Raw genomic sequence first — 25,879 nt, forward strand, 5'->3', positions numbered from 1 at the left:
ATGGGGGGAGAGGTCCTGCTGTGGACCCCAGGCTCGCTCTGGAGGATCAGCAGCATCCCTTGGGGGTGGCTTCCAGCCGCAGCAACATCTGCATTCAGTTTGCATGTCCTCCCTGTTGCTGCCTTGGGCTTTGCTCCAGCCACTCTATACATTCTCCTTAATTCATTGGCTTTCTATAAAATTGGCGCTAGTGTCTGCGGCATAGGAAAAATGTACAATGGGAGGGACTGCAAGCTGTGTACAGCGATCGCAAAAACCACGGAGAACCAGATTCCATTACATTGGTTGATTCACTTTCGGAAATGGGGAAAAAAATCCCTTCAGAGTGATTGCAATGCCGCAAATGATGCAGCCTGAAAGAGATAGGAGGAAACAAAATATGGCTGCTTTCGTCCAAAAACGGCGTCACCCCCAGGTTGTGCCTGGTATTGCGATTAGATCCATTGACGTGCATAGGGCTGAGCTGCAATACCACATACAACCTGCAGAAAGGAGTGGCAGTGTTTTTGGACAATGCCTTTAAATGAACACTTAGCACAGAACTAATACTATGTAATGCTTAAAGAGATAAGAGGGTTTTTTTTTTTTACAAAACAGCTCCCCCAGTATGTTAACATAATAAAAAGTGCATAGAGCTCATACTCCTTCCTATTGATCCCCGCTGGCGGCTCCGATCCTCTGTCTGATATCATGTTTTTTTAGGCTACAGTCAGCCTGACTCGTCCCATAAACAGGCTGCTGCAGCCAATGCCAGAGTTCAGCGATCAGAGCTTTGAGCTTGTTATTGGCTGCAGCAGCAGGTTTACAGGATGTCACTGCCTGACTGCAGCCTGTAAGCAAAACAGCACAGCGGAGATCCGGAGAGGCAGCAGGTGACGAATGGGGAGCGTTCAGTATGAGCTCTATATTATGTTTACACACTGGGGAACCCCCTCTCACACGACCGGATTTGTATTGCGGATGCTGCGAGCATGGGATCCCCAGTAATATGCGGTTCAATCAAATGCATTGAATTACGCAGTGTCGCTCACATTAGCTGGTCAGAATTGCGTAATCTGTGAGTGGAAAATAAAGCGCAGCATGTTCTATCTTACTGTGTATATCTGTGACCTAGAACTCATTGTTCTCTATAGTCACAGATATACCCGCAGCCCATACGCAATGTAATCGCTGAGCAGCGGCGTGAGAAAGATAAACAAAAAAAGAGGTGTCCTGCGCAGGACCGCCTGTGTGAACACGCAATCATGTGCAGTACAATTTCGCGGCCATGCGCAGGGTCACGGCCGGGCTCGCAGCTGGGTCTCCGCAAGCGGATTCCACTTACAGCTGTGTGAGCCCAACCTAAAAGACTCTTTTTCGGAGAACACCTTTAATGCAGTGGGGTGCTGCATGACATTGGGGTTCAGATGTCCCGCCCATGCAGTAAATTCCACGGCAAAATCCGCAGCATTTTCATATCAAAAACAGACTCAAAATCTGCATAATTGGCTCCACAACTAATTTCAGCCCGCCGCACCTCACGCCTCGCAGTCAGCAGTCTCTCGCTGCAGCGCATGGAGCAGCGCTCTCCCGGGAACCGCTACTAAGCGCTGTGGCCACCAGTCAGGTGATGCGCTCACGTCCACATCATTTGATTGGCGGTCATGGCGCTTAGTAGCGGATACTGGGTGAGGGCTGCCCCATGCGCTGCAGTGAGGGACTGCGGCATGAGAGGAGCCGCAGGCGGAAATCACTTGCAGATTTGTCGCCATGGAAAATCCGCAGCATTTTCGCTATGTGCGAACATACGCCTAGGCTGTATTACCACGGGATATTTTACGGCTTGATCGACTTCGAGATGGACAGAATTTGCGCGGGAAAATAATCTATTCATCTCAATGAGTTAATTCACACAAGCGATTTTTCTCTTGGACCGATAGTCCATGTTGGAAAAATTGTTTCCTTGGCGTATTTTTGTGCAATTCTTTTATAAGAATCACTCATTATTTGTCATGGAAGCGTGAAAAAAACGGATCACAATTACATGCGAATGCGGTGCGTGTCTAACACGTGCTACGATGGGGACCACATGAATAAAAGTGCGCATAGTGAAAAACACATGTAAAACGGAGATGCAAATCGCAAGTGAAAATTGCAAAAGCATCACAAATGCATAAAAATCACACAGAAATTAGTCGTTTTTCATTGACCAGAATTGCGCTCACCCGTGGGAATAGAGCCTTAGGCTGCAGAATACACGTAGAATACATCCCATTGATTTCATTGGGCTTGTTGACATTTCCGTATTTAGCGCACTTCGGTCGCGCAAAATAAAATAGAACATGTTCTATTTTTCTGCGTATTTGCACACTAAAGCTCGGTCTAGACGTCAACGCACACGCAATACGCAATTCGCATGCAGCAGATTTTGGGATGGATCTGGTTTTTGATGTAGATCCTCGGCTCATTTCACCCTTTCAATTAAAGGGGTGAAGTCTGCTGCAGATCCGCGTCAAAATCTGCACAAATTCCGCTATGTGTGAACGTACCAAAATCGCACAATTTTGCTGTGATGCGATAGCGCAAAAAAACACGTATGTGAATCCCATGCTTTCCAATGGGTTCCTTCACATTACAGATGTTTTCTCTGATGCTATCTTGCGAGAACCCCCCCCCCCCCCCCATCCCCGCAGCATTCTCTTTCTTGCTGCGATTTTTTTGTAGCCCATGTATCCCTATGGAGCCTCCTTGGTTATTGCATGGCACGAACTTGCGATTTTTGTGCGGTGTGATGCGTTTTTAACATTAGAAACTCCTATTGAGTTTCACGATAAAAAAATCGCGATTACATGTGTGAAAGAGGCGCAAAGGGGTTTTTCAATGGATTGATAAAACATGATAGTCTAGGAATCCCCCTTTAAATAACACATTGGGCTCTGCTTCAGCTGCCCATGTTGGGCGCTACGGTGGAGTTTGGCTGAGCAGGGGTTAATGTTACATTATAATGAATTCATCTATGGTGAATTATACAGCAGCGGGACGCGTGGCGCTCCGGGGAATACATAATGTACATAGGCGTTACATAACATAATTACAGGGCAGCCATGCTTGTGGCTACTTGCTCCGCTCTACTTCCTTCACCTGTAATTCTGGAGAACTGATTAAAATTCAACCAAAAATGTGGTGAATAATTAAGATATCTCAATTATCAGTCGCCCAGGCCTGGCCACCCATAGCAACCAATCAGAACGCAGCTTACATTCCTCAAGCTGCTGTGGAAAAATGAAAGCTGCGCTGTGATTGGTTGCTATGGGCGACGGCCTGCTGGGCTGTGGAAAGAGGTTATCGGTAATGACAACAGGATTAGATGGACCTTGTATTAGCCGGATGAGGGTGGCAGTATATACTTCTATACAGGCGACAGAATGTATATAGTTCTTAGGCCTCATGTCCACGGCCGGCAGAGCCCACGTACGGCTGCGAGTGCGCTGCGCATGTCTGCGTATCTCAGGCACGTCGTCATGTGAGGTGTGACGCTTTTTAAAAAAAATTCTCCGCTCTGTTTTATATCGGGGTTGCGTATGAATAGGCGCCAATACGCAATGTATTGCGCATGGACAGTGTTGCAAACACTGCCTATAGGAATGTATAAGGTTCGCGCTGCGTAGGACGCGGAGACATAGATTATGCTGCGATCTATTGCTCATGCGCATTGATACGCAGTTTCTACACACACATGTGCATGGATGAATGAAAGCCCACTGACTTTCACTAACTCCATTCACCGCGGCTGCGCAACGCATAATGCGTAATACGCGATGGAAAAACGTCCGAGGACATGAGCCCAGGTGCTTTTTTCCATGATTACCGCGGCGCTGAAAATATCACGGTACGACGCGCTCATTGTTTTCAGTGGAGTCTCTCAGACAGGCACTCGATTGCGCTGCGATTTTCAAGCAGAGTCTGTTCTATTTTTCGGCATTTAGCGCACCTCATCAGGAGTGGCAGTGTTTTTGGACAATGCCTTTAAATGAACACTCAGCACAGAACTGATGCTGGGTAATGCTTAAAGGGATTGTCTGAGATAAGAGGGTTTTTTTTAACATAGCAGCCCCCCAGTATGTAAACATAATGAAAAGTCAGTCGAGCTCATACTTGTTCCTACTTGATCCCCGCTGGCGGCTCCGGTCCTACAGCTGACATCAGAGGCGTAACTTAAAGCTTCTGGGCCCCGGTGCAAAATCTGTAACAGGGCCCCCAACTATAATGCTTTATTCATAGTACTGGGCTCCCAATATGAAGAAGAGAGGCCTATTGGGCCCCCTAAGGCTCCTGGGCCCAGGTGCAACCGCATCCCCTGCACCCCCTATAGTTACGCCCCTGGCTGACATCATGTTTTCAGGCTACAGTCAGCCTGAGTTGTCCCATAAACAGGCTGCTGCAGCCAATGCCAGAGTTCAGCGATCAGAGCTTCAAGCTTGTTATTGGCTGCAGCAGCAGGTTTACAGGATGTCACTGCCTGACTGCAGCCTGTAAGCAAAGCAGCACAGCGGAGATCCGGAGAGGCAGCAGGTGACGAATGGGGAGCGTTGAGTATGAGCTCTTTATTATGTTTACACACTGGGGAACCCCTTTGTCTCAGACAACCGGATTTGAATTGCGGACTCCGCGAGCATGGGATCCCCAGTAATACGCGGTTCAATCAAATGCATTGAAATACGCAGTTTTGCTCACATTAACTGGTCAGAATTGCGTAATTTGTGAGCGGAAAATAAAATGCAGCATGTTCTATTTTACTGTGCATTTTCGCTATGTGCGAACGTACCCTTGAGTTCCGATCGATTCCGAGATGGACAAAATTTGCACGGGAAAATAATCTATTCATCTTAAAGACTTAATTCACACAAGCGATTTTTCTCATTGACGGAGAGTCCAAGTTGGAAAAATCGTTGCGTGTCGTATTTTTGTGCAATTCTTTTATAAGAACTACTCATTATTTGTCATGGAAGCGCTAAAAAATGGATCGGAAATATATGTGAGTGCGATGCGTGTCTAACACGTGCTACGATGGGGACCACATGAAAAAAAGTACAGCGTGTAAAACGGATATGCAAATCGCAAGTGAAAATTGCAAAACCACTTCACAAATGCATGAAAATCACACAGAAAATAGTCAGTTTTTCATTGACCTAAATTGCGCTCACCCGTGGGAGTACAGCCATAGGTTGCAAAATTTGTGCGCAGAATACACAGAATACAACCCATTGATTTCAATGGGCTTGTTCACATTTCTGTATTTTACTCACTTCGGTCACGCAAAATAAACTAGAACATGTTCTATTTTTCTGCGGATTTGCACACCAAAGCTCGGTATAGACGTCGACGCACACGCAATACGCAAGCAGATATGTGAAAGGCTGCGTAATTGCACAGCAAAAAGAACATCTGGAACTCATTAGCCATTTCAACCGGTTCGTTTGTTTACCGCTTACGCCATGTGGGTAGAAAGAATGCGGAAAAATATGCTGATATGCGCACAATAGCCTCATTCACTGCGCAAATACATTGCGCTGAGGCGTGTGCGAATGTGCTTGCGCTCCTGTAAAGTCGAACTTATGGTAATTTCGCCTGGAGCAGATTTTGGGATGGATCTGGTTTTTGACGTAGATCCATGGATCATTTCACCCTTTCTATTGAAGGAGTGAAGTCTGCTGCAGATCAGCGTCAAAATCTGCACAAATTCCGGATTGCGTGAACGTACCTTTAATGTCGCTTTCACACGGGCAACAAAATCGCGCAATTTTGCCGTGATGCGATAGTGCAATAAAAAACCACGTATGTGAATCCCATGCTTTCCAATGGGTTCCTTCACATTACAGATGTTTTCTCTGATGCTATCTTGCGAGAGAGAAAAAACCCCTCAGCATGCTCTATCTTGTCGCGATTTTTTGTAGCCCATGTATCCCTATGGAGCCTCCTTGGTTATTGCATGGCACGAACTTACGATTTTTGTGCGGTGTGATGCGTTTTTAACATTAGAAACTCCTATTGATTTTCGCGGTAAAAAAACGTGATCGCCTGTGTGAAAGAGGCGTAAAGGGTCTTTCCTATGGATTGATGAAACATGATATTCTAGGAATCCCCCTTTAAATAACACATTGGGCTCTGCTTCAGCTGCCCATGTTGTGCGCTACGGTGGAGTTTGGCTGAGCAGGGGTTAATGTTACATTATAATGAATTCATCTATGGTGAATTATACAGCAGCGTTAGATAACATAATTACAGGGCAGCCATGCTTGTGGCTACTTGCTCCGCTCTACTTCCTTCACCTGTAATTCTGGAGAGCTGATTAAAATTCAACCAAAAATGTGGTGAATAATTAAGATATCTCAATCAGTCGCCCAGGCCTGGTCACCCATAGCAACCAATCAGAACGCAGCTTACATTCCTCAAGCTGCTGTGGAAAAATGAAAGCTGCGCTGTGATTGGTTGCTATGGGCGACGGGCCTGCTGGGCTGTGGAAAGATGTTATCGGTAATGACAACAGGATTAGATGGACCTTGTATTAGCCGGATGAGGGTGGCAGTATATACTTCTATACAGGCGACAGAATGTACATAGTTCTTAGGCCTCATGTCCACGGCCGGCAGAGCCTGCGTACGGCTGCGAATGCGCTGCGCATGTCTGCATATCTCAGGCACGGGCTCATGTGAGGTGTGACGCTTTTTTTTTTTTTTAATTCCCCGCTCTGTTTTATATCGGGGTTGTGTATGAATCGGCGCCAATACGCAATATATCGCGCATGGACAGCGTTGCATACACTGCCTATAGGAATGTATAAGGTTCGCGCTGCGTAGGACGCGGAGACATAGACTATGCTGCGATCTATTTCTTATGCGCATTGATACGCAGTTTCTACACAAACATGTGCATGGATGAATGGAATGAAAGCCCACTGACTTTCACTGACTCCATTCACTGCGGCCGTGCAGCGCATAATACATAATACACGGTGAAAAACCGTCCGTGGACACGAGCCCTTAGGAAGGCGAGCATCATAGTGCGGATCTGTGTTAGAATGACCAATTTTTGAGTTTTGTGGGTGAAACGGAAAAGCTGGTATATCGGCTAAGATGGCTGCCAGGTATAGATAGAAGTGATCATCCCGTTATAATGTATGAATCAGCTAAATTTATGTGTTACATACGTTTTCAGCGCCGTGGTAATCGCGGTTTAACGCTCCCATTGTTTTCAATGGAGCCTCTCAGACAGGCACTCAATCATGGAGCTGGAAAGCGCCGTGATATTCGAGCGGAGTCTGTTGTATTTTTCGGCATTTAGCGCACCTCATCAATGCTGCGGACGAAAACAAAGGTAAATTACGGCAAAGCACCACGATCAAAAGCGCAGCTCTTTGCCGAACGCCCGTGTGAGCTTGCCTAAGTGTAGGCCTGAGGAGCCATTAGGCCGCCTGCACATGGCAGAGCCGGATTCCACATGCGGGAGCCCGCAGCGGAGTCCGTCTCTGATAGATGTGTCGTTTATAGCGGAATGAGCAGATATTCCATATAAGAAGACGGCTGGTAATTTCCCAATGCCTAGTAGACGTGAATGAACAGGCTATATATACTGTTAATAGTGGAATGAACATATACGCCACAGAAGTAAAAGTATAACAATTTTCCTCTGCAATATATATTTGGAATGAACAGGATAAATGTGTAGATTATAGGGACCTTTCACACGGGTCAGAATTACGCCACAGGGCGCAGCCAAATCCGCAGCTGCTGAATCCCACTCCCAAATCTGGACGTCTCGCTGCGGATTTTGATGAGGATTTTGATGAGGTATGTTTTAAGCCATGCTTCAAAATCCGCAGGAAGCCTTCAGATTCTGGTGTGGAATTTCCTGTGGCCTGCAGTGCATTGTGGGGCCTATTTGAGAGGGAGTCATATACACAATTATTTTATTTATTACCCTATAAGATATTTTATGTATCAAAAACTCCAAATATTTATATTTTTGCGCATGCAGTGATCGCCGGCACGTGGGGTCGGTGATGTTCGTCACCCTTTAGGTCAGACTCTCTGCTTTTTCCCACCTATGTATTTAAATGTTCTTCATTCTTCTGCTCTTGTAATTTGGCCTGACGAAGACGTCTGTCCGCACCGCCCCAATAACGATTACCCTTGATTCCTTTTGGCTGCACTGATTAAAGACCGCAGCGCCGCTACTCCGTTTTTCCCTACATCATTGCATTGATGAACTGCATCCTCCATCTAGCGCCTCTCCACTAGCGCTCCCAGGTGAGCACATTGCACTAAATATTTAATCATCTATTTTGGTGATTTCTGCACTATGGAGGCACTTTTTTTCTTATTTATTTTTAGATTGGTTGGCAGGTCATGCTGGAAAATATGCGGCCAACCAGCGAGCCTCTCTATGCAGAAAGTCTGCAGAATTTTTGCTACATTTGAACGTCCCCTAAGGCCGCTTTCACACACAGCGTCGTCAAAATCGCTGTTTTGCTGTGATTTCACTCGGGGGGGGTTGGGGGGGTGTCAGAGCGGAGCTAGAGGTTGCCTTCAGGGGTTGCCGGGCGGGGATATTCACAGCGGGGAAATGCAGTGGAGGGGGAGGGAGGAAACTCGCAGCGCCGAAGCTGCAAGGGAAGAAGATTGCCAGGGAAAGTACGACAGCAGAGTTCGAAGAACACATGGGACACCGACAGGGTATCAGCAGAGACAGCCTGGACCCATTCTCTGTCACAGCCAATCAAATTGTGGGCGTGCAGCTTGTCTCCGCCCATTCTTCTGGTGGAGACAAGATACAACAGTACGCATGGATATAACTGATCAATGCTCTGCAATTAGACTTCAGTTGCAAAAAATCAGTGCTGTTGTCCAATACAACTAAGAGGACTGGCGGTGTCAATTATACTCACCATCAACACTTATGGTCCTACTCTAGCTGGTAATTGGTAGGAGATGGCAGCAAGGTTTTGGAGGGCACGGGAAGAGAGGTGGGGAGAGAAGAAGAGGTGGGGGGCACGTTTGGAGTTTTTAATGATGTCATCATATCTATCACATTGATGAGTTCCAGTTCCAAGCATAGTAAGAATTTCATAATCTCGAAGTCTTTCCGGCAGGTGGTCTTATTAATATGTCCGCATTGTCCAGCATAAATCTCTGCACAGTTATTACTACACAACCTTACTGTTGCTACAGAGCCGGCAGATTCTTCGGATGCTGCTGAGATCACTAAATTGCATTGTCTGCAGCTGCAAGCACATAATTGGAATCCCGCTCTGCGTAGGGGGCAGATGGGGGCTTACAGGGCACGTGCCACTGCTGCTTGGCATCAGGGGGCAGCAACAAACCACTCTGCCTTGACCAGGGTGCTTAACGTTACAGACTATGGTAGCAAATTAATATGGGGACATCAGGACATTGTTCATTAAAGAGCCATACGCTACAAAATATCTGCCATAGTGGGCATCGTTTTACCAAAATTCTGGTATAAATATCGCAGTTGTTGGTGTTACAATGCAGATTCAGGATACGATGCAGCAGAAGGCATATAAAACATATGCAATATTTATTTAAGAACAGAGGACTGCAAGTGAATGGTGGTATAATTACAAGTAAGTAAGTAATTTTCACCATAGATTCACCTAATGCTGACTAATGTTAGGATTAATAATACATTATACACAATGTAGAATCGTTCCGCAAGCATAGGATCAATAATGCTAAACAAAGATTTGTTCTGTAGCACACAAATACAGTTCACATAACAACACAGTTCATCCTGAAAAGGATTAGCACTCTGCTATTATCAAGGCGGTCTATTAAAAACAGTGTGTTGAAACTCCCATCACTAGGTTTCTGTTATATGGGCTCTCACGTCTGTGTAACTACAGGCAATTCAATTTATTAAACAATGTTCTCTTAGAAACCAATGAACCGGTTGCATATGTCCCTACTCTGTACACACCAAGTATTAGAGTTGAGGCCGGTCTCACTTCCAGTTGTGTTTGCTTTTGATCGGATTTCAGATGCCTCACTGACTGGGGGTAATGGTGCAGCCGGTTTCTACTCTCAGGCTCTAGGCAGCTGGCACCAAGCAGTCTCTGGTTCAACTCGTAGCACTCACTCACTGCCGTCTCCAAATAGCACCTTCAAACACAGGCTCTGCATTCCTGCTGCTGCTATCACTCGCAGGCAGTAGCTCATTTCATACACTGCACACTCTCTGTAGCTGTGGCGCACCAAAAATTGTCTTTTATCTGGGAGCTTTAGCCATTCAGAAAATGTCCTTGAGGCATGCTCTGTTCTGATATGCTGAACTTTGGCTCAGATTTTGGGGCATCTCACAGTTCATTACCATTGCAATCTTTTAACCCTTTAGAGTAGCCCTTTACATAAAAGTCACAATTTTGGCGTAAGTCCCAAGAATTGCGAAGTTTTCAAAGTTTACACCTGCCTTGCCACCTTTAAAAAAAGAAAAAGTGGGTGAGGCTTAGACATGGACGCTTGTGGCCCATCACATTAACTCAAATTTATGCCAGAAAGTGGTGTCATTGTAGCTGAAATCTACTCCAGATATTGTAGATTTCTGATTTGATTCATGAACGACGTGAAAGAAGCGAAAAATCTATAAAGGGCTTCTGCCTCCTAATACATTTGTCACACTTAGACCTACGTGCAAAACTCATGTCTAAGTCATTCTGCCCCATTAACTGAATAACAAGGGTCCTTCGTTTCAACAACCGCTATGTAGATATCTGGAAGTTAATGCGACATGTCTTCTACAAAAGGATGAGGATGATAAGTCGTCTTCTCCGGAGATGGTGAGGTATGATGACATGAACCCTGAGGAGGCCCCACTTTTTGGAATTGAGCCCCCTCTACGTATAAGTATGATGTACGGGAGTCCACCATGGTCAGTGCAGGAACCTGTATGGTGAGACCTTGTATTTCGTTCTCTCCTGCCAAATGACTCCACTTATCACAAGAGCAAATAACAAGTATTTACATTGGGCGCTCGATAACGGTATATTATCACCTTCCTTTATGCTATATACACACTCTGTGAGGACACTGTTGGTCTTTGTCTACAGTATAGTTAAGACCAGACTTGCTTGTCACTTTCTCATGAGATACACAATCGGAGGCCTTGACCATATGGTGACATCATCACTCGGGGACGACTCAAAGTCTTTAACTTTTTCTGCATGGAAAATAGAGAGAAATGCTGCCTAGATTATGTTGCCCAAATCCTACTGCCATACAGTGCAAAACAACCGTATCATACAGTATATAAATAAAGCCACCAGACCATGCTAAGTGAAATAATCCTACAGTCCTTAAATAATGCTGCTTTAGGGGGCCAAGCAACCACATCATACAGTCAACGTGTAAGAGTGCTAAAGTACAGTATGGCCAAATAATAGCACTGCTCAGTATAATGTCTTTGGACCAGAGATGTCAGTATGCTGCTGCCAGCCAGGCTTTATTGTTTTGCAAGGAGGAGCCCCAACACAGGACCCCGACTATATAGCCCTCACGTCTGTTATGGAGTATATTACATGGATTGGCCATTTTATTAGAAACCCCATCTAGTAGAGCGTTGGACTCCTTTGGCCTTCACAACCGCAGCAATTTGTCATGGCGTAGATTCCACTAGGTTCTACAGGAATATCGGCCCCTGTGGACAAGGAAGCTTCTTGTAGTGATCATAAATTAGATGAAGGTCCCAACATGTTCTGACCAGCTGACAGGAAGGGGTCAGCGATTCATGCTGCTTGTGCCAAATTATGACCTCCCATCAGTACGGTGCAACGGAAATCTAAATCTATCTGACCAGGAGATATTTTTGCACTGCTCAGTGATCTGATTCTTAAGCTCCTTTGCCCACTGGACACTTTCTGTTTCTCTTAGACACAGTGGTGCTGGAACTGGTCATCTGCTGTTATAGCCCACCAGGGCTCAGGAACGACGAGTTGTGCATTCAGACACATTAGATGAAGCACCAGTGTTGCCTGACTGTGCAGCTCCTCTTTGTCTTTTGACGATTCCTGACATCCTCCTCTGACCCCTTTCAGTAACACCTTGTTTCTGTCCACAATATCCCCATTCGCTGGATATTATTCCTTGATCACACCATTCTTGGTATACTCTCCCTACCATTCTACAAGATAACCCCACAAGGTTGGCAGTGACATCTTGGCGCAGGCTAGTCCAGCACCGATGATCAGACTTCGTTGGAAGTCTCTCAGATTGCTGGATTTTCCCGTCTAATGTGGTTTTACACTGAAACTGATCCACAGAAAACTTGTGATTTTTATGCTGCACTTCGGGGTCCCGGGATAATTTTCATACAGGAAAACGCTGACTGTGAAAGCGGGGGTCTATAATAAAGTGGCCATTCAGTGTATACTGTCACATTGCTTAATTAAATCTAAGAGGAGCTTACAGGAAGTTCAGTTTTGCATCTGAGAAACCAGAGATCTGTAAGAAGCAGAAAATTACTGGAAACTTAATAACTTGGACTAATTACCAGAAGAGGAACAGACAGTAAATGATTTACAGGAACATTAATTAACAGTCATGTGACTCCAATACTCTGCATGCAAACACCATATCTACATACAATGGTAACAATGTGTATACATGCCATTGCCTATGTATATAGCTAGTTTGAAGCCCTGTAAATCACTCACTAATGTGTATTTGTTTTTCAGTAGACGCTTGCAGACGCATCTTCAGGCCTGAGAACCATTGCAGATGCATCCCCTGGCCTTAGTGAATAGCTGGGACACCCATCTCCATAAACCCTAGGGCCGTGGTCTGCAATCTGTGGCTTGCCATCTGTTCAGCTCTCGGGGGGCGCTGGGAGTTGACATTTCTCAACAGCTTCTGAACCACTGCGCTGGCAATCATATGTGTCATGGGGGCGCCCTCGCTTGGTTTGCTCCCTTTTATTAGAACGGAGAGCCGCTACCCAAGAAGCTTTGTCTGAATGGGCATCATGTAATACTGCTGTATGTGCTGCCTGCAGGGGATATCACTAGAGGGGAGGAAGTTACGTCACAACTATTATACAGCAAGAGCTGCCGCAGGGGAAATAAGTGAAACATGGCTCCCAATCAAATAAACGTGTTCACCAGCACCAGACTGCTATGACGTCCATATGTCCTAATAAGACAGATGGAACAACCCCTGATATATCCACCAAGGTGAACCCTAATATTTACAGTGACCCTTTGGTACGGGGATTGAATATTCTTTAGGGACTAGAAACGGGGAGTTAAATTGCCTGCTTTCCATCTTTTCTGCCATTGTCTTTCGGATCCACGGGTTCCCAGGCCCTGTTTTTTGTTTCAAAAATAATCACCACCAGTGCCGATCATCGATTAGATTGCACCCTGTACAGAATTCACTTTGGCGCCCCCATGATAAGAAAAAAACTATACATTTATTTATATTGCACTTCTAGGCTGAGACCTAGCAGCATACCCACACCAGAGGAGCTCAGTGAATACATACTGTACCAGAGTCAAGCTCAAAGCATAAATACAGCACCAGAACCAAACTCATAACATAAATACGGCCCGAGAAGAGCTCAGCACAAACTGACCTCCATACATAGATGCAATACCAAAACCAGACCTGGTGCATTGTCAGGCTGGGTTCACACGGGTCGTAATTGCCGCGGAATTTCCGTGCAGACCTTCTACACGGAAATTCCGCCTGCCGCTTTTTATCCCAGGATTAGTCAGCAAAGTGGACGAGATTTTCAAAAATCTCGTTCACCTGCTGCGGCTGACCCGTTGCAGCCCAGCCGCACTGAAATTGACATGCCGCACAGAATTCAAAGATGCAGCATGCCAATTCTTTCATTGTTTCTGCGGCAGCTTCTTTCATGTATGGGCATAGATGGCCGCAGCGGAATACAGGCGGCGAAGTCACTCCAAAATCCGCAGTGAAAGGAGGCGGGTTTTGAAGCTACATTTCTCCTGTGGAAATCTCATTCTGTGAAATTTTCGCGGGATTTCGTTTGTGTGTGATCCCAGCCTCAGGGTGTCAGTGCTTCGGGTGGTGACAAATAGTACTGTACACTCGATGCACTGAGAGCCCTGATAGTGCATTGAGTCCATTGGGGAAAGAGCGCTGATAAGGAGAGAAGCCATCTGCAGCATAGAATGGCTTCTTCATATTCAGTGCGCTACTTGGGGAAACAGCAGCGGAGACAGAAGAGAAATACTAAGCACGGCTCTGGGGACAGATGTGGGCAGAGAAGAATGAATGAAATATAGAAAGCAGGCTTCATTTCATAAGAATGGGGACAGCTGTGTCTGCAGCTGCATTATAGAAAACAGTGCAGGCACAGCTGGAGCGCCCTCTACTGCCAAGCTGTTATTTCCCTAGCAATGTCTTCATCTAGATGCAGAGCAGAAGAGGGTTTTTTAAGTAAAAATATACAGAATAAGTTAATAAAATACAATAAAGCTTCTGTTTTCTACAATCGCATGAGTTGTTCACTATGGATTTTGCCGTAATTCCAAATTGGTGGTGAAACCCTCATGTTACATGCAGATTTGTTGTGGATTTTGTTGAAGATTCTCTGCATCCTCTATATTGCTGAGTGCCGACACTTCTAGATTGCTTTCCAGGGCCCCTTTCACGTCCCCATCCGCCCCTGCTTTAAGCTGACTATTAATACGTTCTGAATACTTGCTACATTTGCAGTTTTTCTTATCGGGATCCAGTGTGTTACAGCCGTCCTGTGGTTGTTCTCTAAACATGTGCTGAAAGCGATGATTAGTTTCACTCTATCTCATGTGATTGCACAATATTTCTTCTTTCGTTCCTTGTTGTGGGTGGAGATCTGTTTAGTAAGCAGATGTTTTATGCTGTCAACTGTTGGCCTTGGACATCGGCAGAAGAATGTGTCCTTTAGGGCAAGATACAATTGTATGCTTTAGGTCTTTACTATATTAGGTTGGTGGATATTGCTGCCTTCTGTCACCAGGCAGGGGCATAAGTATAGGGGGTGCAGAGGGTGCGGTCGCACCTGGGCACAGGAACCCTAAGGGGTCCATAAAGTTTCTCTTCCCCATATTGCAAACCAATACTATCAATTAAGCTTTATAGTTGGGGGCCCAGTTCCAGATTCTGCACTGGGGTCCAGCAGCTTCAAGTTACATCTCTGGTCCTACCACAACTGGGTCACCAGAGACAGCCTGACTGACAGCGCTAGAAGACTGGCATCACACCACTGGTTCACCACGGACTAGACACACCATTGGGCTGTTGAGAATGGTCATTGCGCTACTGGACACAACTTTCTTCTAAGGGAATGGTCTTCTCAAGTATTAGGGTAGGGATTTATACCACTACCAAGCCAATAATATATAGGCATAACCACCAGGTCACCAGGACTCGTGGACAACTAGTCTCCAGAAATAGTGACACAAGCACACTGAACTACTAAGGATTTAGGAGCTGCAGTGTGGATCTGTGTGCCTGAGGTGTGAGCTATTTGATCCAATTGCAAAGCGTTCTATAACTAAGATGGCATGTACTTAGAAGGAAATAGAAGGTGTGAAGCCATTCATTGTCAGGGCCTAGATAAGGGTGAGCAAAGACCGGTGGACAGGCAGTAGGAGTTGAGGGAATAGTTGAGCCAGTGTGATGTAACGTGGTCGCTGGTGGGAACTCTTGTAAAGTGAACAGAAGTTAGAGGTAGAAGGTTACAAAATTGTTGTATATCACAAACTTTTACTAAAGAGTATAAGTAAAAGTGTCACCTTGTGTGTAACTGCAACCATTAAGAGTATAGAGCCTTCTCAAAAGTGACTGCAACCCTTATTTTTTGTGTTGCTGTATTTGCAGTCCTGTTCAGTAAAGATGGAGTGCTTGTACTTACTCTGGCATACGATTGTCTTCTCCGACCCTTTAGTGACCACCCATACACCCTATTTATGGCAGCCACTGTTAGGCTCTCTTTCGCTGCAAGCGCTATTTTGCGGTATGGGTGTCCCACATCAGGAAAAGCAGGAATTCTGTTATCTGACAGCCAGGCTCCATTTAAGACAGACAGGATCTGAGTTAACTCCAATCCCAGCCATTTAACCCCTTAGATACTGCTGCTAGATATGAGGAAGGGGACCCCAAAATAATAACCGATCAGAAAGTTCTATGAACCACAAAATGGTACCTTTTAATAACTACAGCTCGTCCTGCAAAAAACAAGCCCTCCCACAACTCCGTCAACAGAAAAGTAAAAATGTCATAGGTCTGTGAGGGCAGCGATACAATTCTTTGTTGTATTGTGCAAAACGTACTAAAACATATCAAAAACTATATCAATTGGGTGCCTCTATTATTTGTACTGACCTGCAGAATCCAAGTAATATGTCACTTCTACCGCATACTGAGCGTAAAAAAAAAACTAAGAAAAACATTCCTGAATTATTTTTTTGTTGATCCACTCTCCAAAAAAATGGAATAAAAAGTGATCAGAACTTCATCATGTTCTCGAAAATGGAAGCTACCGCTCATCCTGCAGAGAGCGAGGCCTCCCACAGCTCCATCAATGATACAAATATTATGGCTTCTGGAATGCAGACATGCAGAAGCAATTATTTTTTTCTAAAAAAAAAGGTACCCTGTTTCCCTGAAAATAAGACATACCCTGAAAATAAGACATAACATGATTTTCCAGGCTTTTTGAGGATGCTTAAAATATAAGCCCTACTCCAAAATTAAGCCCTGCTAACAGTTAATTTAAAAAGTCAATTTAAATAGTGTCCAGGCAGCTATACATGTAAAAAAGTTAAACCTTTTTGAACAAAAATTAATATAAGACACTGTCTTATTTTCGGGGAAACACGGGTAGTAAAAACATTTATTTTTAAATCTATTCCGTAAACTTGCAGACCCAAAGAATAATGCTATCCTGTTATTTATACCACGTGGTGAATGTTGTAAACGAATGATTGACTGCAGTCTGTGCATAGAGAGAGCTGCCAATCATTGGCTGCAGGCAGTGGTGGGTGTGGCTAGGCTGCAGCTCATGAATATCCCAGACTAGTTTGGGCTTCTCCAAAACTACTGCACGGATCTCCACAGTAGACCTATCACTGTAATCCATGTGACAGGCACTACCTCATGGTGCTCTTAGTAGGGGCAGTTCCAAAAGATGGTAACAGATTCCCTTTAAAGCACCTTTCAATTCTGTGGCAAAATTCTGGGGAAAGCATCAACTCCTGGTGTTCTTCTCTGCCGATGTCCTTCCGATCCGCTAGTTCAAGATCCAGTCCAAGATGGCCACTGCAATTTTATTGCTAAGTAATGCACACTGTGCTATGATTGTCCGGCACTGATCTCATGACCAGTGCTGGCCAATTAGAGAGCAGGTATAGTGCATTGGTAGTCTAAGATTGTATCGGCCATCTTGGACAGTTGAAAATGGGACCCGAAATTGGTGGATCAGAGGGGCATCGGCACAGAAAACCAACAGCAGGTAACCTTACTGCTCCCTCCATTCCCAGACCAAAATGTGCTTCTGAAACTGAACGGTCCCTTTAAGAGTTTAAAGAGGAAGCGCAGAAATAATGGTTCGTTATTTCTCTGGGTTATTAATGGCACCGGATCATCATTGATTGCATCCTGCACTTTGTCACCAAGGAACTTGGATACGGGGAGCAAAGTTAATGAGTAAAAATGTGTGAATGGCGATTTGCGTTCGTAGAGGGAAGATCGGATTTTGGTGGCTGAGGGGTTAATGTTTATGACGCACTTGTTCTCCTATCAGAAATTACAAGACAATAGTTGGAGTAATTTCGTCTCATCAAAGGTCGTGCTTGTGTACAGAGGCCGGAGCCTCCGCAATGTCGCTGCAGGCAAGGCGGAAGAACAAGGACACTGGGTGATATTTACATAGCTGTGTCATTGCTGAACATGCTGACCCTGACGATGAAGCCTCCAACACACAAGCCGGAGGCCTGGAAGAAGAATGTGCTGTTTATTTACTCCTGCCCATGAAGCTCTTCTGGCTTTTTGGTGTGGTTCCCCTATAGTAGCCTCTTAGTACATAGGATATCCCCCACAATGCTGCACCTGGAATAACGCGGGGGTCGGGATCAGAGGCGTAACTTGAACCCTGTAGGCACCAATGCAAAACCTGTAACGGGGCCCCCAACTATAATGCTTTATTCATAGTACTGGGCTCCCTATATAGAGAAGAGAGGCCTTATGGGCCCCCTATGGCTCCTGGGCCCGGGTGCAACCGCATCCCCTGCATCCCCTATAGAAGGCTGATGACTAAATGAACAGCTCCTGTGGTTTGTACAATCAGCATGTCTATGTTGTTTCTGTTCCTCCAAGTGATGAAATACTTCTTCCTGGAAGTCCTTGATGGTTGTAGGGTGCCAGCTTTCAGGGCCTGACTTGCCCACCGTAGGCTTGTCCTGGCACATTTACAGGCTGCAGATTTGTTGCAGAAGTATCTGCGACTGTACTATTCATTTCCTTGTAATGTGGTTTGCAGAAATCCCCGACCCTGTGATGTGTTTGTGTCCACCGTCTTACACCGCATGGTCGTCCACCAACATCCATGTCTGTGATTGTTCCAAGGGAAACAAATATGGCCGGTATTGCATACCACGGGGGATACGTAAGCTCCAACCCTCCTGAATCCAAATCGCTCGGGTGTACTAGTGAAGGCATGATCCATGCTAGTTAAAGGGGTTTTCAAGGCAGAAATACTATTGATGACCTAGTCTCAGGATAGGTAATCAATAGTTGATCGGTCGGATCAAACTGCTCGGGACCGCTGCGGATCAGCTGATTGGGCACCTGCAATCAGCGCCGGGATACAGAGGAGTTGGAGTAGAAGCTGTTGCTCCGACTCCTGTGTAGTGGTCAGTGCTTGTAACTGCAGGCTGGGGTCTGGTTGAAATCATTTACAAGTGCTGGTCACTGCATAGGCTTCAGAGCAGTAGTCTCAATCAGCTGATCTCAAGTGGTGGACCCCGGTTGATCAACTGTTGATGAACTATCCTGAGGATAGGTCATAAATAGTATTTCTGTCTGGGATGTATCCCTTTAAATGGGATGTACAGAATTGGAAAAACATGCTGGATTTCTTCCAAAAACAGCACCACACCAGTTCATGGGTTTTGTCTGGTATTGCAGCTCAGCTCCATTTGCTTCTAAAAAGTAAGGTAGTAACCATAAAAAACCCAGAAATGACTGTCATTTAAGGCTTTCACCTATGGACAGCATCTAATGGAGCATAGCTCATACTAGCCAACTCTCCTAGAAATTCCAGGAGACTGCTGGAAAAAGGGAGACCTACCGCACTCCCAGAAGAGGTGGTAAGTCTCCCAGACAGGTGAAAAAGAAAATGGCACAAAGGGGAGAGTCGTTGTCAGCGACTTTAAATATTTTTTAGAAAGTGCATGATAGGTTGCGACCGGTTGCTGGAAGTCGAATTGAGACCTGTGGGACAGCGACCAAAGTGGCAGGAGAGCGAATGGACAATTATACTGTAGCTTAGTTTTTATTTTGCAGTATTCAGGCACTTTAGAAGCAATATCTATCTGGGGCTAAGATATTGATGACCTGCCCTCTGTATATAGATGAACTATCCTATTAGTTGGGGTCCACTGCTTGGGACCCCTGCCAATCAGCTGTTTGAAGCAGTAAAAGTGCTTGAGTGAGCACCATGGCCACATCATTGCATACCAGGAACAACGCCATACATTTACTAGTGGTTGTGTCTGGTATAGCATCTCAATCCCCTTCACTTGAATGGGACTGAGTTTCTAACAGGCTATGTGATCGATGAACATGGCCTGAGACAAGGCCAAAGCACTTACCGTCGGCTGATTGGCAGAGGTCTTGAGAGGTAGACCCCCTACCAATATTCTACTGATGACCTATCCTGAGAATGAGTCAACAATACGTTGGGGTACCTTTTCATGGGACAACTGTCGGGTGGTAGTTATCCCAACAATTATTGCTCCACACAGGAGTAATAATGGCTCAGTGAATGGAGGCGGAGCGCACAGAGATCTCTTCCCACCTCCATTCAGAATAAACAGGCAGTTGTTGATAGACCAACATAGATGACCAACAGCCCATTTAAATGGGCCAACAGTTGCTTGGTTTTTAGGTGAGCTGATAACTAAGTGGGTCCCGACAAGTTAGAGAGTCTCGCTCAATTACCCTGTTGGGTCCCATGTTTACAGGGTACAAGAATCGCCCATAATTGCTCCTTAGAGCAATTACTTGGGGTGACTATCTGCCCATGTAAAAGTACCCTTAGTCCTGGAAAACCCAAATAAAGTAGCTGAACAATGCTTTACCAGCAAATGGTCCTAATTACTGTAGGGGTCACAAAGAGGGGCTTCTTACTATAGGTGTTTATGGCATGTAAAGAAGGGGTGTGGCCTAAATAAAGGGGCGTGATCTTTTTATGTTCTTCTGAATGGCATTTAATTGTTGGCATGATCTTCTTCCATGCAGAATCTAACAGGTAAAATATCTATCCCTCCATATGAAATTAGAGGCTCATCGAGGCGCAGTAGAGATGCCATATATTACCACTCTGTACTACTATGAGGGTGTAATTGAGTTATAATACAGTAGTCTGCATGAGGCCTTCAGGTTGTAATACTAACTACAAAGCTGGGTTAAATGTATCCCAGCACTGCGTGTAGCCGGCGCTGCACACACCACCCATAGGTCAAGCATATCCCTTACCGAGTATAACTTTGCAATTTGATGGAAAATCTCCAAGAAGGTGACTGGGGGATATGAATTCTCCATGTGACCCCCCCAGGTTCGTATTGGTGTGGCTAATAAATGCATTTCCAGGAATGGATTAATTAGTTTTACAACCAGATTTTGAAGATCTCCAGAACTTTAATATCAACTTCTTGGCCAGAGATCATAGAGGTCGTTCTAAAAATATAGGAATGGAATCCAAAATTCACTGCTGCTCATGTCAAGTGACTCTTAAAGTTTAGGTGGCAAAGGTAAGGTCATGTTCATTTTGCTCCTAATCTGGAAACGGAAGCAGTTTTGTCATGGGTAGTCACTGCAGCTCATCCCATGTCAGGCAATACCAGACACAGCCTGTTGACGAGAGTGGCGCTGTATCTAGAAAAAAGGCAGACCCTTTAAAAGCTTTAGGCCACTGGACTTTTTACTATGTGCTACACAAAGGGCCAATCTCTTATTTCAGTCTGTTGGGGTATTGCTTATTTACTTCAATGTGTCCGAAGCTCCTTACATAACATAAGAGGTACACACCATGCCCCTAGTTTGAGGCGCTTAAGACCTCTGAGTACGTAGACGGAAATCTTACATTGAACGAACACTTGATTAGAGACCCCAGCCCTCTCAAGGCTGGAGTTTCCAAGTATGGAAATCAGGTCCCTGTGACAAGTTTTTTATACTCCTGGGTCAAGTTTTCTGTGGATCAGTTTCAGTGTTAATACACATTAGATGGGAGAATCCAGCGATCTGAGCGACTTCCAGCGAGGCCTGGTTATTGGTACGTGATCGAGAAAAACGTTCGGCGAAAGGGGGTCTTGTGGACAAAAACAACTTGTCAATGAAAGGGGTCAGAGGAGGATGTCAGGACTCGTTCTAATAAACAGGCGCTGCACAGTGAAGCATATCATAGCCAAATACAACGCTTGTGCTCCAACTAACGTGTCCAAACACACAGCTCGTTGGCCTTTAGCATGGATGGGCTATAATAGCAGACAACTAGCAGACCAGAGAAATGGAAAGGCGACACTCCAGTGGGCATAAAAGCGCTAAACCGGAATCACAGAGGAGTAGAAAAACATCACCTGGTCAGATCAATCCAGAGTTCTGTTGCACCATGTTGATGGAAGGTCAAAATTTGATGCCAACAGCACTTCCCCTTCCTCTTAGCAGGTCAGAACATGGCAGTACCTGTTTTCTAATTTGTGGCAACTGCAAGAAGCTTCCTGTCCGCAGGGGCCGATATTCCTCTAGAACAATGTCCTCACCTAGTGGAATCAACACCAGGGCAAATTGCTGCGGCTCTGAAGACCATAGGTGGTCCAACATGCTACTGGATAGGGGTCTCTAAAAAGGGGTCATTTTGTGTGTAACATACTGTATATGCCATGACTAATTGCAGCAGTTACAAAAGTAGGTCCAACACTTGACTAGATGAGTGTCTTTAATTAAGTGGCCAAGCAGTATACAGCATAACTGTAAATTCCTGACCTCCTTTGAGACCTTCTATATTATCATCTACCCTTTGGTCTTTATTGATAACTAATCATTTAGTGGTCTTTTCCGTGTGATTCAGCGAACAGTAATGTGTTTTTGAATGCAGAAGGTATCATAGTCCATCGCTGCAGGAGCCTGGCTCAGCAAATCTGGCAAGGTTTCTTTGGGCATGCATAGTAATTAGCTAATTAAAACTGATACTTAATGCCACGACTACTAATTATCTGATTAATTTACTATTTTATGATCCCTTGTTGTGTACAAATTGCTATCGGAACTGTGGTTAATGTACAACAAGAGATCCAGTGCCAGCATACCTATCCATCCCATGGTCGTATGCTTTCCATCACTCATAGGGGCGAAGGATGGCTTAAACCTAGGGCTGGTTTCCCTATCCAAAAATTGCTGTGATTGTAGGTCTATGGCAGACACGAGAACCTGAGCTTGGAACTTGAGAGGGAACCCATAACATTCACAGTGACTATTTTTTTGGTATCTCCACCTGCAAACCCCTCGTCCACCAAATCCAAAAGTTCCTAATCTCAAACAATTTTAATATATATACAGTATTAAACAAGGTTGTTGTGGCACGCAATCAGGAAGTGGAGTCATGGCGTCACCCCACCTTCTGCGGATGTTCCCTCTCATTCGATGATCATCATCGATGACTGCCTTTTTACTGTCACTGTAGATGTTCCTTTGAGATTGGTCTTTCAGGAATCACTCTTTGTTTTCTGTCACTGCAGAAGTTCCCTTAGGAGTTGTCTGTCAGGAATCCATCAATGTTTAATGTTTCCTTCTTCTCCTTCCTGCTACAATATCTCTTATGGTGTACGGACTGATTGGCTGACAGGGAGGTGTATCCCCTAGCCGGCCAATCGGCTATAACGGAAGTGTATCTATTCGTGATCCTCCTCTACATGGGTGCTGGTTATTTTCCTGCATGATAAGTCTGGTTATATATATAGATAGCATTCCCATTTTCTGTGTACCCTACCTATCCTCCAACTAGAGACAAGCTAGCTGCCCTACGTTTGAGACATGGGCCTCATCAGGACGATCATCCTGCTTTTAGACAGGGTCCGAAGTTAGTTAGGGAGAGCGTTCCCACTCCTATATTAGTGTTTTCCACGTTTTGGTGTCTTAATTTATGTATATGTTGGTCGATTGCGGACATTAATTGCGTCTAGGCTTGACATATAGGTGACACCCATGAGGGTCGGCATACCTGCGCCCTACGCAGTTAGAACAACGATGGCCTAGTTTTGCCCCTTTAGCTTTCCCATTGCCTCCAAACAGCTGTCCTCTGTCACACGATGGCTGGGAAGACTCGGCGGCGCAGAGCGCCGCACCCTCAGATTCATCCTTGGCAATTATATATGTATATGAGAAGTTGTGAAATAAAGCCACCTGGGAATACGCTAGCTCTGGGATTATTTGTGCTGCTTTAGAGAAAGTCAGCTGTTTATGTTATTAGGAAAAACTATTTGACCTTTTGGATATGCAGCAACGCTCATAATGGAAAGTTAGGGGCTCCCAATGGACGGAGTAGACTTTTTCCTCTTTGGGAGATGTGGATGTCATTATAATGGCAGATCTGTATTCCCCGATGAGGAGGTGGAACCAGATCAAGAACATGCAATTTGGCAGCCAGAAGACCAAACAGCTGTCTTAATATAGAGCGTATGGGCAATTAATCTTCAGGCAAATCCACCAAATTTCCAAAAATCTCTTATTTATGATGAATGGACGACCGAGATCACGTATTCCTGAAGGTCATTCATCATAGACGTCAACCACTAGGCCAAGTTCTGTGGTGGAGATATTTGGGGAAATGACAATTAAAGGTAAGCTGGATGATAGCGCAACATGATTTATGAGGATTATTATTTACATTGGCCAAATTCTCAGCCCAATGTAGCAAGCACAGATTGATATACACTTGGATAGACGTTCATTTAATTTTCTTTTACTCGGGCCGAGAATCCGTTTATGGGCATGAACGATTGGTAATACGATTGTTCATCCCCAATGGGTTGGCTGTACATCTCCCCGTTCACAATGGAAGATGTACCACCGATCGTCAAGCAATTTTATAATTGCATCAACCAGCCAATGAGCCATTGAATAAGCGTTTGGTCATTTGTCGGCTGGTCATTGGTCCCTTTATATGGCCCCATTGTTGGGTGAATAAGTAATTGGAGGAACACTTGGGCGTGATGATGAACCTGTATAAACTTCCTTAGTCTTGATGATTGTCCTCCTGAATGTTCAGTTTTCTGTTTGAGTCTTCGGCTCCTCAATGTCCTTTTTATGGTTTCGTCTTCAGCTTTTTCCAGGTCATCCTCTTTTTTTCTCTCCAACTCTTTCAAATCTTCTCCAGTGAGCTGGGTCATCTTCTAATATGTTCACTATTAAATATTGGCTTGTTTATTTTCTTTGCCATCCACGGTCATCTTCTCAAAAGTCTTTAGCACCACCAAACACCAAAGGAGAGCACAGAGGGAAACCAAGCCAGGCCAACCTCCCTGACGGATCTCCTGTTGATACTCAGTCTGCAGTTTCTATATACAACGATATGTAAAAGCTGCAAAAGACAAATCGTGGAGAGTTTTTAATTAAACCCTAGTGCAAAAATGATTGTCAGCCCAAAATACATGCATTTAACCCTTCCCAATCCAGTTTCATGGATAATTTTACACATATGTATATTATATATGCATATTACACTTTTGCAGAGGAGAACTCCGATGTCGGATCTCTCCTATGCACATTGTAATATACATATGCAGAAGAGAGCTCCAATGTCGAACCTCTCTTTTGCGTAGTGTTAGAAACGTGTCGTACTTCGCCAAAATGGAAGCTATGCAGGGAAATCTCAAAGGTTTAAGTGAAAAAAAATCCCCCCCCCCCTCCAAAGGTGTCCATAACTTTTGATACTTTTCGTGTTCCACTTCTTTAGTCTTCAACTTTCTTTATCAATAAATTGGCACAAGAAATACCAAGAAGGGCAAAACATCATGACTCTGGTTTGGATACCATAAAAAGTACGTAAACTGACGTCACAGTGTCTGTATCTTCATCACACATGTTGATCCAGTCCTACTCTGTGAGTACAGTGATAAGGATTCAGCTGACTTAGGGATTGTCAGAACTGTGCATCTAGTGACTCACTGAGAACCTTCAAAAACAAAAACGCGTCAACTATCATATCCCTTTTAACCAATATGCCGACTACATCTAATGTCAGGTAGTCTAGATTTCCCAGTGGTTTGACCCTTCAAAAATAGTCCTAAACAGAAAGTACTGTATATCAGTCATAAGGGGCTCTAATCTGCCCATACTACAAGCTCTGACCGATGATGAGCATATTGGCCAGCGCTCAGATTATCTGTACTACAGGAACGAATGATCAGTACTATGGTTGTTCGTCCCCATAGAGCTGTCATTGGTCGGCTGTACCCCTCCTATATGTACATGGGCAGATGTGCAGCCAACCAACGGGCATTTTTATACTTGCATAAATTAGTCGATCAGCAGACAAATAAACATTTGTTTGTTCATTGGCTGATCATTTGTATATTTAAACAGACCGATGATTGGGCAAAAGA

The 25,879-nt window shown here is 44.8% G+C and overlaps 1 protein-coding gene across 2 annotated transcripts in view; it reads left to right on the forward strand.

Moving 5' to 3' along the window:
* ADA (adenosine deaminase) overlaps window positions 1–25,879 on the forward strand; it is a 99,463-nt gene that overhangs the window by 40,983 nt on the left and 32,601 nt on the right. The window lies entirely within an intron of this gene.

Source organism: Eleutherodactylus coqui, chromosome 13, assembly GCF_035609145.1.
Source record: "Eleutherodactylus coqui strain aEleCoq1 chromosome 13, aEleCoq1.hap1, whole genome shotgun sequence".
Classification (NCBI taxonomy): Eukaryota; Metazoa; Chordata; class Amphibia; order Anura; family Eleutherodactylidae; genus Eleutherodactylus; species Eleutherodactylus coqui.